At 45.9% G+C, this 14,022-nt stretch overlaps 1 long non-coding RNA gene across 1 annotated transcript; it reads left to right on the top strand.

Moving 5' to 3' along the window:
• Positions 1-2,475: 2,475 nt before the first annotated feature.
• On the top strand, positions 2,476-13,177 carry LOC132809843 (uncharacterized). Its single transcript, XR_009642564.1, has 2 exons — positions 2,476-2,551; positions 11,228-13,177. It is a non-coding gene; the product is annotated as an uncharacterized LOC132809843 (long non-coding RNA).
• Positions 13,178-14,022: the final 845 nt, after the last annotated feature.

Below are 14,022 nucleotides of genomic sequence, written 5' to 3' on the forward strand. Positions count from 1 at the left end.
TTTAGAGGGATAAGGGTGAACCTCTGGCAAATGGGACGCCATTAACGCTCTCCGTTATTGGTCAATGCATTGAATACAGAAGCTGGGACGCCATATTGTGGCTGGACAGGACGTTGGTTAAGCCACTTCTGGAATTCTGTTTTCAGTTTGAATTTCCCTGTTCTCGGAAGGATGTTGTGAAACTTGAAAAGGTTTGGATAAGATTTACAAAAACGTTACCAGGATTGGAGGATTTGGCCTACAGGGAGAGGCTGAATAGGCTGGGGCTATTTTCTCTGGAGAGTCAAAGACTGAGAGGTGTCTCCATGGAGACTTATAAAATCACGAGGGGCGTGGATAAGGTGAGCAGCTGGCGTCCTATTTCCTCAGGTTAGGTGGGTCCAAAACTAGAGCACATGGGTTTAAGTTGAGAGGGCAAAGATTTAAAAGGGATCTAAGTGGCAACGTTTTCAAGCTGAGTGTGGGGTGTGTATGGGAGGGGCTACCAGATGAAGTAGTGGAGGCTGATAAAAATCACAACTCTTAAAAGGCTTCCAATTGGGTACATGAATAGGAAGGGTTTTGATGGATACAGACTAATAGCTGGTAAATGGGAATCCATTAGTTTAGGATTCCTCGTTGGCACGGACGAATTGGACCGGAGGTCTGTTTCTTTGATGTTGATAATTTAAGATGCATTCCTCTCTTTTGTGCAGAGCTAGCTGAAGCACAGATAATTATCCTTGGAGCTGAGAAAGTGAAGCAGTGATTTCGCTCTTGTGCAGATTTGGTTGCAAGGTCTTGAATTTACAGAGAGAGGGAGGAATTGGTAACACTGTCACAATTTTTAGTAACTATTTTCAAGTAATTGGCAAATAATACAAGGTGAAAATGTGAACGCTATTTTACTCAGTAAGTTCTGAGCATCTGGAACAGTCTGAACGACACAGATTCAGCAGGTATTCTGAAACAGACTTGGAATTTTACTTTTTAAGGAAAGATTTGGGAGGCTATGGGCTCATGGGAGGGTACTTGGGACAGATTTGCAGCATCTCCAGAGAGAGAGAGTACAGCCCCAATGGGCTGAATAGCCCCCAGCCCCTGTGTTCTGTGATACTGCTCTATTCACTGTGAATGATGAAGCTCATCCCAGGGCAGAGAGAGGGAGGAGTCAACCACTCTCATGGCAATGGTGCCCGGCTGATTGACGGCAGCTCCAGACCAATAGGAGGAGAGTCTGTGTTCCCCTGCAGCCAATGGGAGTGAATGAGGGGTGTGGCCAGCAAGACGACACCTGTCCATGAGCTGTGCAGGTGCAGTGTCACTGGGTGGGGGTGGGAGAGACAGCAGAGACTGGGACAGAGGCTGTTGGACCTGAATTACAGACTCCCGGTAAATTAAAACCAAAAGAACTGCAGATGCTGTAAATCAGAAACAACAACCAGGAGGTTCTGGAAAATCTCAGCAGGTCTGGCAGCATCTGTGAAGAGAAATCAGAGTTAAAGTTTAAGATCCGGTGTCCCTTCCACAGAACAGATATTACTGAGGAAAAAAAGTCAGTTTATTTGCAGAAGATAGTGTGGGGGGAGGATATAAGGAGTAAAGGATAGGTGGGGATAGAGTGAGAAGAACGGTTGGATAAAGGATAACGATCTGGCTGGGGGAGGGTGACTAGCTGTTAATGGAGACTGTTAGTGGCTAACCATAGGTAGTGTGTGATGACAGGCTATGAGAGCAAGGCCTGGTGTGTGGGGTAGGGGGCTTCGACATGGGGTTCTTAACCTATGGTTAGCCCCTAACTGTCTCCATTGTAAGCTGTTGCCCACCTATATCACTCCACGATTGGAGCTGCCGAGAACACAAACCTTTGGAATATCCTCCCTAACCCCCTCTGTCCACCTTAAAGATGTATCTAAAAATCGTTCTCTTTAATCAACGTTTCCATCATCCGTGAAGCATTTTAGGAGATTTCTCAATGTGAAAGGCTCCCTACAATGCAGGTAGTTGTTGTTATTGTCTGACATCAGGAGAAACAGGGATGAGCCCTCTCTCTCTTATACCTGATGAACAGCAGCAAAAGCAGGAAGCACTGAGCATGCTCCAGCCCACAATGGGCCTCGGATTGTTGATGTTAATGGGGGATCGGGGGCTAGAGGCGCTAGTTGTTGCTTCAACCAATCGGAGTGAATGAGGGGCGGGACAATACTCAACCACGTGATAAACTTCACTGACAGCACAGTGTTGTTGTGACCAAGGCATTGGAAATGTGTGAAGGTACAGGGCAGGGGAAAGGAAAGACGTATTGACCAGAAAGAGAAGGAAATTTTCACAGTATGGAATGAGTGGTTTTACAGAACGTAGTGCACATTGTAAAACACAAATTTGAAAATCCAAATTCTGCCCCATTTTCCCTCCCTATAATGCATTTTACACTCCCTGAAATATCAACTGTTTCTCCCTCCACAGATCCCAGTGATTAATGCCAAAGCCCCATTGCCTGGGGAGAGGGTGATGTTTGACTTCCTGTACAGCTGCAGTTCGTGTGGTGAAGGTGCTCCCACAATGTGGTTGGGTAAGTGCTGTTATAGATTATTCACTCAGCGACAGTGAAGAGTTGACAATGTATGTGCAAATCAACAACAGTTTGTTTTTTTTTAAGTTTATAATTCCACAGAAATACTATTGAGAGCTTCTGACATAAAGCCACAGATTAGGTCAGGTGATCAAAAGAACTGCCAAAAAAACAGGTTTTCAGGAATACCTTAAAGGAGGAAAGCAGGTCTGAGAGGGTTAGGGTGGGAATTCCAGACAGTGTTGCCTTGGCAACAGTAGAAACAGCCAGATAGGTGAAGCAATGAATAAACACATCGTTGGGAATCTGAAAGAAAATGAGTTGTCGGGGTCTCACAGGTTGTGTGGTTCAGGGAGACAGGGATGTTCACAGCCAGGAATTTCATCAAGGGTGAGAATTTTAAACTGTTGCTTGTTGATGGATCAACAAATTTTGGTACAAGTGAGCACTTGGACAGTAGGGTTTTAGATACTCTTGAGATTGAATGTAAGTTGAATGTGGGAGGTTGGCAAAGAGTGTGTTTGATAACGAAGTCTGGCGATAACACAGGGATGGACGAGTGTTTCAGTAAATGAGCTGAGACTAGGGTGGAGTTGGGTGACGTCACTAATGTAGAAATAGTGTTTTTGGTGTTAGGCTGTGCCTCCTCCTCATCACTCCCCCTCACTAAGTCACAGATATTGTTCCTTGTTCTATCTGTCTCTCTTTTCTGGTTATGTCCTTCTCTCCCATTCTGCTACAAACTAATATTTGACCTCACCGTTGTTGCAAACACCTCCTCCATCTCCACTCTCCCTTTTCTTTCTGAATTCCTTGTATTTGGTGTCCCTCCAGGATCTCTCCTTGGTCCCTCCTGTTTCTCACCTACATACTGCCAGGAGGTGACATCGTCCAAAAGCACCGTGTTAGGTTTCACATGTACACTGACAATGCCCAGCTCTCCTTCCCCATCATCCCTCTCCATTACTCAGTTATCAAACTGCTCATCACGCTCCCACTACGTGATTGGCTGCAGTTTCCCCCAATGAAACGTTGTAGTGGTTAAACTCATTGCCTTCAGTTGCTATTACAAATTCCTTTCCCTTACTGCTAACCCCCTTCCTCTCCCTGGGAACTATCTGAGATAGAACCATACTCTTCACAATATTGCTGTCATATCTGTAACCCCAAGTTGACCTTCTGATCAGATATCTACACAATCACAAACGCCAGGAATTCCAATCTCTAAAATGTTGCTTGTCTCCACCTCACCCCAGCTCCATTGCTACTGAAACCCCTGACCCGTGTCGGTGTTGCCTTAAACTTGACGAATCTAAAACAGAATCCATGATTCCGTGACTGACCCAAAATCTGCTTCCAGACTCCCTCATGATGGGAAACATCCTCTCAGTATTTACCCTGTCAAATTCCTTAAGAATTCTACATGTTACAATGAGATCACCTCTCATTCTTCCCAAATCCAGTGAGTGGAGTCCCAACTACTTCAGCCTTTTCTTAAAAGATAATCCCTGCAAACGATGGATCATCCCAGTCAGGTTTCTGTGAAATGCCTCTGATGAAATGTATTTCCTTAAATAAAGGGACCAAAACTTCTGTCATTACTTCCAGATGTGGTCTCACTTCAATTTATAAACTTCATAAAGTTCCTCTCAGGTATATACTCCAAACAACTCCCTTTAAACTTGCACAGATGTTGAAATGCTCAGCAGGTCATGCAGCATCTGTGAAGAAAACTCAGTTAAAGTTTCGGGTCTGGTCACCCTTCCTCAGATACATTAACTCTAATTTCTTTTCACACCTGCTGCTAGACCTGCTGAGCTTTTCCAGAAACTTCTGATTCTCTTCCTGGTTTACAGCATCTTCAGTTGTTTCAGTTTTCATATCCTTTAAACTTGCCATCTCTCCTCTAGAATTTGTCATTCCCACCTTGGGAAAAAGATTCACATTTGTTTGGTCTCCCCGACTCTGGGGGAAAAATATAAACCATGACTAGTCACCCTATCATTGCTCCTCATAATTTTATAAAGTTCAATAAAGCCACCTAAAGTGTCCAGTGCTGCAGGGAAATAGCCTCAGCCTATTCAGCCTCTCCCTATGGTTCAAATGTTCCAATACTGGCAACACCCTAGTAAAACTTTTCTGAACTCGTGCAAGTTTCCCAACATCTTTCCTGTAAGAGGGAGGCTGGAATTGAAAGCAGTCTGGGGATTCCAAAGGTGGCCAAGCCAATAAACTGTACAACTGAAACATGATCTCCCAACTCCTATCCTCAATGCACTGCCCAATAACAGCTAGCATACCGCACACCACCTTCACCGACCTGTCTACCTTCAACTACACTTTCAAGGAACTATCAACCCACACTGCACGGTCTGTTTGTTTGTCATCACTTCCCAGGAATTGCCATTAAGAGGTTGAGTACTTTTCTGGTAACATCTTTCTGAAATCAGGGAGACTACAATTGAATGCAGTATTCTAACACTGGCCTCACCAATGCCCTACTCAGCCACAACGTGACCTCCTAATCCCTATACTCAGTGACAGAATCCCTACAGTGTGGAAGCAGGCCTTTCGGCCCATGACCCATACCAATCATCGGAACAGCATTCCACCCTAACTCTGTAACCTACCATTACCCAAAGCTAATCCAGCTAACCTGCATGGCTTTGGATTTGTGGGAGGAAATTGAGAGCACTCAGAGGAAGCTCACGCAGACACACAGGGAGAATGTGTAAACACCACACAGACAGTGGAATCAAACCAGGGTCCAGTTATTGACCAGCGCATTCCATTAAAGGTCAGTGTCCCAAATGCCACATTCAGCACCTGATCTCCCTGAAACCCCACTTTCCAGGAACTATGCAGTTGTTCTGAGCCCTTCAGAGGGAAGTCAGGTGAGGAGGAGAAAACAAACAGGGTTGAGTAGTAGATTTATAAAATAACATTCCATCTTCCCCCTCTGTGTTCCCTCCCGTCTCCCCCCACTCTCTCTTACCCCCCCTCCTTTGTCGGTCAGTCCTTTGTCGGCCCCCCCACATCGTCGGTCGTGCATCCCCCCCTTTGATCTGTCCCACAATCTGTCACACCCTCTGTCAGTCGCCCCCTTGTTGGTCGCACACCCGTCTCTTTTCCCCCCTCTGTCGGTAACCCCCCCCCGCCCTCAGTCTGTTCCCCCTCTTTGTCGGTCGCCACCTCTGTCCCCCCCCACCCTGGTCTGCTCCCCTCCTCTCGAATCCTGTTTTGTGGCCCCATCCATTTCTGTGCCTCCCCTCTCTATCCCCCTCTCTGTCCCCACCCATTTCTGTCACAACCCTCTCGATCCACCCACCCTCTCTGTCTACCCTCCACTCCCAGTCCCCTAGTTCTGTACTCCCTTCCCCCCCCCCCCCCCCGCCACCCCCGGCAGGGAAAATATCTTGTCTATTTACCCTATCCATGCCCGGCCTGATTTCAAAAGTCTCCTTCAGGTCACCGTTCAGCCTCTGACGGTCCAGGGAAAACAGCCGATCCAACCCTGGAAACATCCTATAATTCTTTTCTGACCCCTTTCAATTTTGAGAACATCCATCTGACAGGAAGGAGACCAGAATTGCATGGAATATTACAAAAGTTGCCGAATCAATGTCCTGTACAGCCGCAATATGACCTCCCAACCCCTATACTAAACACTCTGACCGATAAAGACAAGCAGACCAACTGCCACCTTCACTATCCTATCTACTTGCTATTCTACTGTTAAGGAACTATGAAGCTGCACTCCAAGGACACTTTGTTTAGCAGCACTCCCCTGGAACTTATATTAACTGTATACGTCCTGCTAAAGTTTGCTTTTCCAAAATGCAGCAGTTCGCATTTTTCTAAACTGAACTCCTCAGCCCATCACCCATCTGATCCAGATCCCCTTGTACTCTGATCTTTTTCCCTGTCTACCACACCTCCCATTTTGGTGTCATCCGCAAACTTATTTATAATATCTCTTATGTTCACATCCAAATCATGGATATAAATGACGAAACGTGGATCCAGCACCGATCCTTGTGACACTCCACTGGTCACAGGCCTCCAGCCTGAAAAGTACCCTCTGCCTTCTACCTTCGGGCCAGCTCTGTACTCCGTACGATCTAACCTTGCTGACCAGGAGGGTCAGGCTCAGCGTTGAGGAACAGCATCTTTGAAGAGGATGATTAGAAAACCTGCCCAAGCCACCAGGCCATACTGTCTCCCAGCTGTCCCTGCCTGAGCCTCTAAACAGAACCTTCCTGTAGTTTCTGTCCTGTCAGACTCTCCCATTTCTCAGTTTGTCCAGGATTCCCTCCTGCTGCTGTACTGCTCCTGTCCCTCACTGACCTGTCCATCCCCCAGTGTCCTCCACATTCATTCATTGTTTACAATCCCATTACCCCAGTTCTCCAGCCCCGCCCCTTCCCGTCCATAGAGACGGCTCAGTGGTTACCATTGCTGAATTGGCCATTCTAAATTGTCCATAGTATTAGTTACATTAGTCAGGGGTAAATTTAGGGTCGGGGAATGGGTCTGTGTAAGTTCTGTTTGGAGGGTCGGTATGGACTTGTTTGGCCGAAGGGCCAGTTTCCATACTGTAGGGATTCTGATATATTGGGCAGCAGCTGCTGTCAGTCTCCCGGACTCCTGTATGATCGGGAGCACGTGCTGTAGGAGAGGAGACCAGTGTATGGGCACAGTGCTGGCCTATTGTGGGAGTATGTACAGTGCCTGGGAAGGAGGCTGTGGTTGTGAGGGATTAATCTGTCATTGGCATCTTCCTCCCTCTGGGAGCAGGACCCAGGGGAATGGCCTATTTCCTGGTACCCTGACATGTGATCAGACTATCAGTGGGGCAGCATTTTGCAGAAAGTTATCAGAACTCTTTTGTGAAGATTCAGGGTTTTTATTGAAAGTGACAAGGATGGACCTGCAATTAGAGTTCTAATTTGGTTCATTTTAGTAAGACAGGTTTTGGCCAGAGTGTGCAGGAAGCAGTGTATGCAGGATGGTTGTCATCAGAGGATTCACCAACAACGCCCCCCCCCCCCCACCCCCCCCCCCCCCCCCCCGACCTGCAGGACTCAGAGTCAGACTCATTCATTTGGTTCTTAGTCCGCAGACAAGAGCTAGGAAACTGAATTCAAAGAGAAGAGAGAGAGTGTGAGAACTGGGTGTGGAGGGAAGGAGTGAGGGGATTGGTTCGGATTTCAGTTCACAGAAGAAAGAGAAATTGTTAGACTGAGAGTTAAAACTTTGGGAAACATGAAACTACAATTTAATACTATAATTGTCCAATAAAGATCCATCCTGTATTAATATGGTGAGTTGTTTTCTCAGTTGTAGGGTACTGAAAGGGTGGGTTTGTGGATGAGAAATTCAAATTGAACTTCATGTTCAGATCTGATAGTTACTTGATCCGTGCCGATCTGAATATTCATTGGCCTTTTCCTGTGGAAGGAAAGGTGTGTATTCTGTCCGTGGGCGAATATTCCAAATAAGAGTGTGACTGGAAAAACTACTGAGACACAGCCAAGTCCATGTTAGGGTGGTGACTGGAGAAAGAGTTTGTTTGTTTTTGAAAGTCTGAAAAATCATGGCATGTTTCCCAGGAAAAATCAAGCCATAGCTTTGCTTTGTAGAAGGACAAGTCTTTAATTAACCAGACAACCAGAAAGACACAAGGATACCTGCACCTTGGGAAACACTATGAAAACGGGATTGTTGTAAAGGAGTTCATTCTCGATCATGGATTGTAATCCATTGGCGTTGTCACGTCGGTTCCAGCACCGTGGGGAAACACTGGAAATATGATGAATGCAGTGTAGGTTTCAGTTATTAAACTGTAAAAGGTGCAGAACAATTTAAAAGGATGTTGTCAGGGCTCAGGGGTCTGAGTTATAGGGAGAGGTTGGACAAGCGAGGATTTTTTTGTTTAGAGCAGAGGAAACTGAGTGGGTACTGTTCTAGAAGTGTATAAGACCATGAGGGGCATGGATAAGGTGAATGCATTCAGTCTTTTTCCCAGGGAATTAAGGACTGGAGAGCATCAGTTGAGGGTTAGAGGGGAAAGAATAAAAGGGAAGCTGAGGGGCAACTGTTTTACACAGACGGTGGTATGTATATGGACTGAGCTGCCAGTGGAAGTGGTTGAGGTGGGTACACTGTCACAACAGGTAAAAGACATTTGGACAAATACATGGATAGGAAAGGGTCAGAAGCAGATGGGCCAAGTGCAGGGAAATGGGGTTAGTGTGGATGGACATTCTGGTCGGCATGGGCCAGTTTGGGCCAAAGGGCCTGTCTCTGCTGTAGGGCTCTGACTCCAGGTATATTTCCTCTTTCTCCTGCTATCTCTGGGAGCACCCTGGGATGTATTCCATCAGGGCAAAGAGACTTAACTACCTTTAGCTCCATTAGCTTGCCCAGCTCTAATGCTTTGGTGATAATGGTTGTTTCTTGGTCCTCACCTTCCTCAGTTTCCTTATCAATTACTGGCATGTTCTTCGTATCCTCCACTGTGAAGACTGACTGCTGTGTACTCATATTCCTAAACCCTGCTGGATAGGGATAACTAGGTACAGAACTCTGAGAGGTCTTCTCAGAGTCTTTATTGATGAGACATGGCAGTTACCTGGATAGTGTACATGCAAAACACCTCCAGGCAGCATCAGGTAAAGCCCCACCTATCCAATGTAAAGCTCCCATTCTTATACCTTTTGTGGTTTGGGACTTTGAATAGAGACTCTCTCTCAGTATTATCTCCATGGCAACGGTCAGTTAGAAAGTCGACTTCAGTTTCGCACTTTGTGGTTAAAACATACCCCCCTGTGGCTCCCTCAAGTACCTGACAGGCACTTCAGTTTCAGTGGGGATGTCTGTCAGGATTCTGATATGGAGGAGCCGGTGTTGGGGTGGCGTGGACAAATTTATAAATCTCACAACACGAGGTTATAGTCCAATAGGTTTATTTGGAAGTACAAGCTTTTGGAGTGTGCTGTGATTTGTAACGTGATCAGGATTATCTCTATGGTAACAGTTAAGTGCTTCAACAATGAGAGGCCACATTTCCCCACACAATAGGTTCCTCTCTAGCAGTGTAAACTGCTATTCCGGCCCTGGGGATAGCTACTCATCACTTTTCTCCCCCAATCCCATCTAGCTTTCTGTTGATCTTTAAAGTTTTTCTAATCTCCTAGTTTCTCCTTGGTTATTGCCAATTTGTTTGCCTTCTATTTCAATTTGATAGACTCCCTTATTTCCTGAGCCACTCATGGCAGATTACTCCTTTTTCCTACAGTCCTTCCTTTTCCCTGATATATACTTTTGCTGAGCACTTCGAAAAATTCCCCCGTTGTCCGTCAACTTTCCCACGGTAAAGTCTTTGCTTCCGGTTTACATTAGCCAACTCCTGCCTCATCCTATTGTAGTCTCCTTTGTTTAAGCACTGGATCTTGGACTGGATCTAATTTTCCAGTTTTCCAGCTGTGTTCTAATTTCAACCAGATTTATCAGAAGTCATTTATCAGATTACGAGGTGAGGCGAAGTTTCCTGGGTGCTTTGCGTTTCATCGTCAAAGACCTTGGCTTTGTATTAAAGTATAGGATAGATATTCACAACAGAGTATTCTGGACGGCACATACATGGACACTGTGGGCAATTTAGCGTGGGCAATTCACCTAACCTACACATCTTTGGACTGTGGGAGGAAGCTCGGGCACCCTAGGAAACCCACGCAGACATGGTAAACTCCACACAGTCACATCTGGCTGAAATAAAACCCGGGTCCCTGATGCTGTGAGGCAGCAGTGCTAACCACTCAGCTACATCTGCTTAAAATCTGCTACCCCTTATTAACCTCCCCACCCCGCAATCTATGTTCCTTACGTCAGAAATCAGGTTGTGGAAGCATATGTCTCAGTAAAACCAATGACAGCCCATATGTCCTGTGTGTCTGAATGGGGATCCTATACACAACACCCTCCAGCCCACACTTTTCATTCACTATCCAGAAACATGTCTCCAGTGCCTTCATGAGGACTATAACTCCAACAATCCCTGAGGCAGGGACCACACGTGTGAGGGGAAGCCCAGACTGTACATGTACAGAATATGGGTGGATTTTGGCGCATGTGCTTTGGGGTAATTAGCGGAAAGCATTTGACATTGTTATTGGCTGGAGGAGGGACCAATCAGCTTGTAGTATTGATGGGTTGGGGGGGTCAAAGTGTCACCACACCCACATGGGACCAAGTTCCATCCCCAACTTGTCATAATGCTGGGAATCGACCAATGGGAAACAAAGAAGGATCTGACCCATTCTCCCAGACTGAAGGTTCCTCTTCTGTCCAGCATCTGCTACCACCCTTTCTATTTATTTCCTTTTGATTTATCCTGCTGTAACATTATAGACTTGCAGTAACTGAAGGGAAATGGAGTAAACCCAGAAAGGGTGCAGAGTCTAACCGGGGACGGGAAGTGGTGGCATGGATCTGTTTATCAGTAACTCCATGAGAATGGGGGTGGGTACATTAGGGACAGCAGAGGCAGAATGGTGGGAGAGAGTAAGTGGGCTGGAGGGTTACAGCTTTTGCAGAAGAAAGGGAAAAAAGATTTCCAGAGAAGCTAGAATTGTCTGCTCTGAATTTCTAACCTGTACATATTTGTTTATTCAGGGTGCTTTATGGTGAAGATTTGCAGACTGAAATCTCAAACTCCTGTGCAGATTGTGATTAAGTTAACCAGCATTTGAAGAACCAAAGATGGAGAATAACTTGGCCAAAATCCAGCAACACTCTCCCTCCCAGCATTGTTGGTCTCTCTGTGCCAAATGGACTGTGAATAGTACAAGACAGCAGCTCACTACCATCTTCTCAAGGGTAACTAGAGATGGGGAATAAATGCTGGCTGAGCCAGTGATGCCCATATCCTGGAAATGGTTTCTATCTCTAGTTGCTGAACCCCAGTTGATGTTACTGCAGGATGAAGAGGGACGCTGAGTGCATCCTCCAGGAGGCAGCACCAACACATTACCCCTGCCTACACCCACACAGTAACACCGCAACGTCACTGGAACAAAAGGCAGTGAAGCCAAAGAAGGACTTGGATATAGTTCTTCGGGGTAAAGTCATGAAAGGGGATTGGAACACAGCAGGAACAGGAGACTGAGCTGGATGGTCAGCTGTTTCCCATTGAATGTGGAGCAGGATTAAAATGCTGAATGGTCTCCTCCTGCTGCTATCTCCCAGGTATGTATATAGCCATAGAGCCCGGGTAGGAAGAAGTAGGCAGGGCAGGGATTCTCCAGGCGAATGCACTTCCACATCCGGGTTCAGCGGGAAGGGATCAAATCAAAGTAGAGTTGGGAGTGAGGAGGCAGCGATGGAGATAAAGCACTGTATCCACTGCGGTGCCCATCTCTATCTAAAGACAACGGGACAATTGATAAAAGCTACGTGCTCCTTCTCCAAGGACACCCTTTTGCATCACCTTTATCCTCAATCATAGAATAGAATCCCGACAGTGTGGAAGGAGAGCATTGGCCCATCAAATCCCACCAACTATCCAAACAGCATCCCATCTGGAGCACTCCACCCCTGTAACACTGCATTTCCCATGGCAGATCCACAGAGTCTGAACAATCCTGGACACTGTGGACAATTTAGAATGACTGATCCACCTAACCCACAAATCTTTGGACTGTGGGAGGAAACCAGAGCACCTGGAGTGGACCCACACTATCCTGGGGAGAATGTGCAAACTCCACACAGGCTGTTGACCAAGGCTGGACTCCAACCTTGTACCTGGTGCTGTGGAGCAGCAGTGCTATAGAGCAATTTAAATCAAAACAGAGACCCCTGCTCATTGATGTTTGTGAAGACTTATTGCCCAGCGACATCCTGAGATTCAGAAAGAGACAATATGAATTCAATCAACTCCTGCCGAGTTAATGTGATTAACAACAACATCAATACTCCAACAGCGTCATCAGACCTCGTACCTACTCTATCATTTACAATTTTTAACCCATGGGAAGTTTGTTACCAGCTTCGATGACAGCCATAATGCTCTGACCACTTTGACAGAGCCAGTGCTCGTCAGTTCTCATAGTTATCAATAGATTGTATCTAAACAGGATGCCCCACAACAGGAAGTGCTCTGACACTCAATGCCCGTAAGGCAAGGTCATTTTCCTAAAACCACTCACGACTGGCAATACCATTGAAGATATTTTATACAGTAACCTTTCTGTCTCAATTGCCAGTTCCAGTCCATGAAGCAGCCAGTAACATGCCAGTGAATTGAATTCTAGTAGCAGCATTGCCCTGGCAGGAGAGATTGAGGAGCTTGAAGCTGTCTTCTCTGGAGTATCTAAACATGAAACACTTCAAATGAACAAAAATCTTCAAGAGCTCGAGAGAATGTATACAGGAAGGATGTGCTCCTAGGCTGGTGTGCCTGGAATGAAATAAACACTAACTACGGTATCTTTACCCAGCATCCCCTTTAGCTGCATAAATGTTGAAGATTTATTTGCTGCTCTGATTCCACTCTCTCCATCACTCCCATTTTTCACTGCTGTAATGTTGATGACTGTGCAAATATATAAAATTTAATTTAATCCATCCCAAAGCCTCTCTGTACCTGTGTCTCACTTGTGTTCACCGAGACACTCATTCAATCTGACCTCTTTGTAAACCCTGCTCTGATATTTCCTTAGAGGGCTCAGAATTAATTATTCACAGAATTGTTACTGTACAAAAGGAGGCTGATTGGCTGATCAGCTCTCCAAAGGATCACCTCACTGACTGCCATTCTTCTCCCTTTACCCCATAAACCTTCCCATTCATCCTCTTCCAGTAACACCGGCGAGTTCACAACTAACCACAGCGATCAGATTTATTTTGTTTGTTCATGGGCTCACGGCATCACTTGCTGGGGCAGCATTTGTCATCCATTCTGACTGCGCAGGAGATGGTTCAGAGTCAACCCCATTATTCAGGGTCAGGATTGACATGTCGGCTGGACCAGGTCAGAATTAACACAGTCTCCCAGACCCAATGACATGAAGAGTTGATTTCTGGCCTACTATCTTATTTCTGAAACGATAATGAATAATGTTTGCCTTTGAATTAAAAGAGAAAGACGAAAATGTGTTTTATTCTGATTGAGCCCGTCCTCCTGTGTCTCTCAGTTGTTATTGACAATCTCATTCCCCTCGCACCAGAACCTGTTCCAGAGAGTGTTACAGAAATAGCAGAATGGTCAGCTGCAGCTGGTCACCTGACCGGTCACTGGACCCAAAGGTGCACTCTCCACAGATGCTGCCTGATCTGCTGACTTTTTCCAGCAATTTCTGTTTTTATTTCTGATTTCCCAGCATTTGCAGATGTTTAGTTTTTCATATTCATCTGGTCTATTGCAGAGGAGTTTATTGATGAAATTAGAGGGTTTTGCAAGTTGTACTTTA

The sequence above is a fragment of the Hemiscyllium ocellatum genome, unplaced genomic scaffold (assembly GCF_020745735.1).
Source record: "Hemiscyllium ocellatum isolate sHemOce1 unplaced genomic scaffold, sHemOce1.pat.X.cur. scaffold_1348_pat_ctg1, whole genome shotgun sequence".
Taxonomy (NCBI): domain Eukaryota; kingdom Metazoa; phylum Chordata; class Chondrichthyes; order Orectolobiformes; family Hemiscylliidae; genus Hemiscyllium; species Hemiscyllium ocellatum.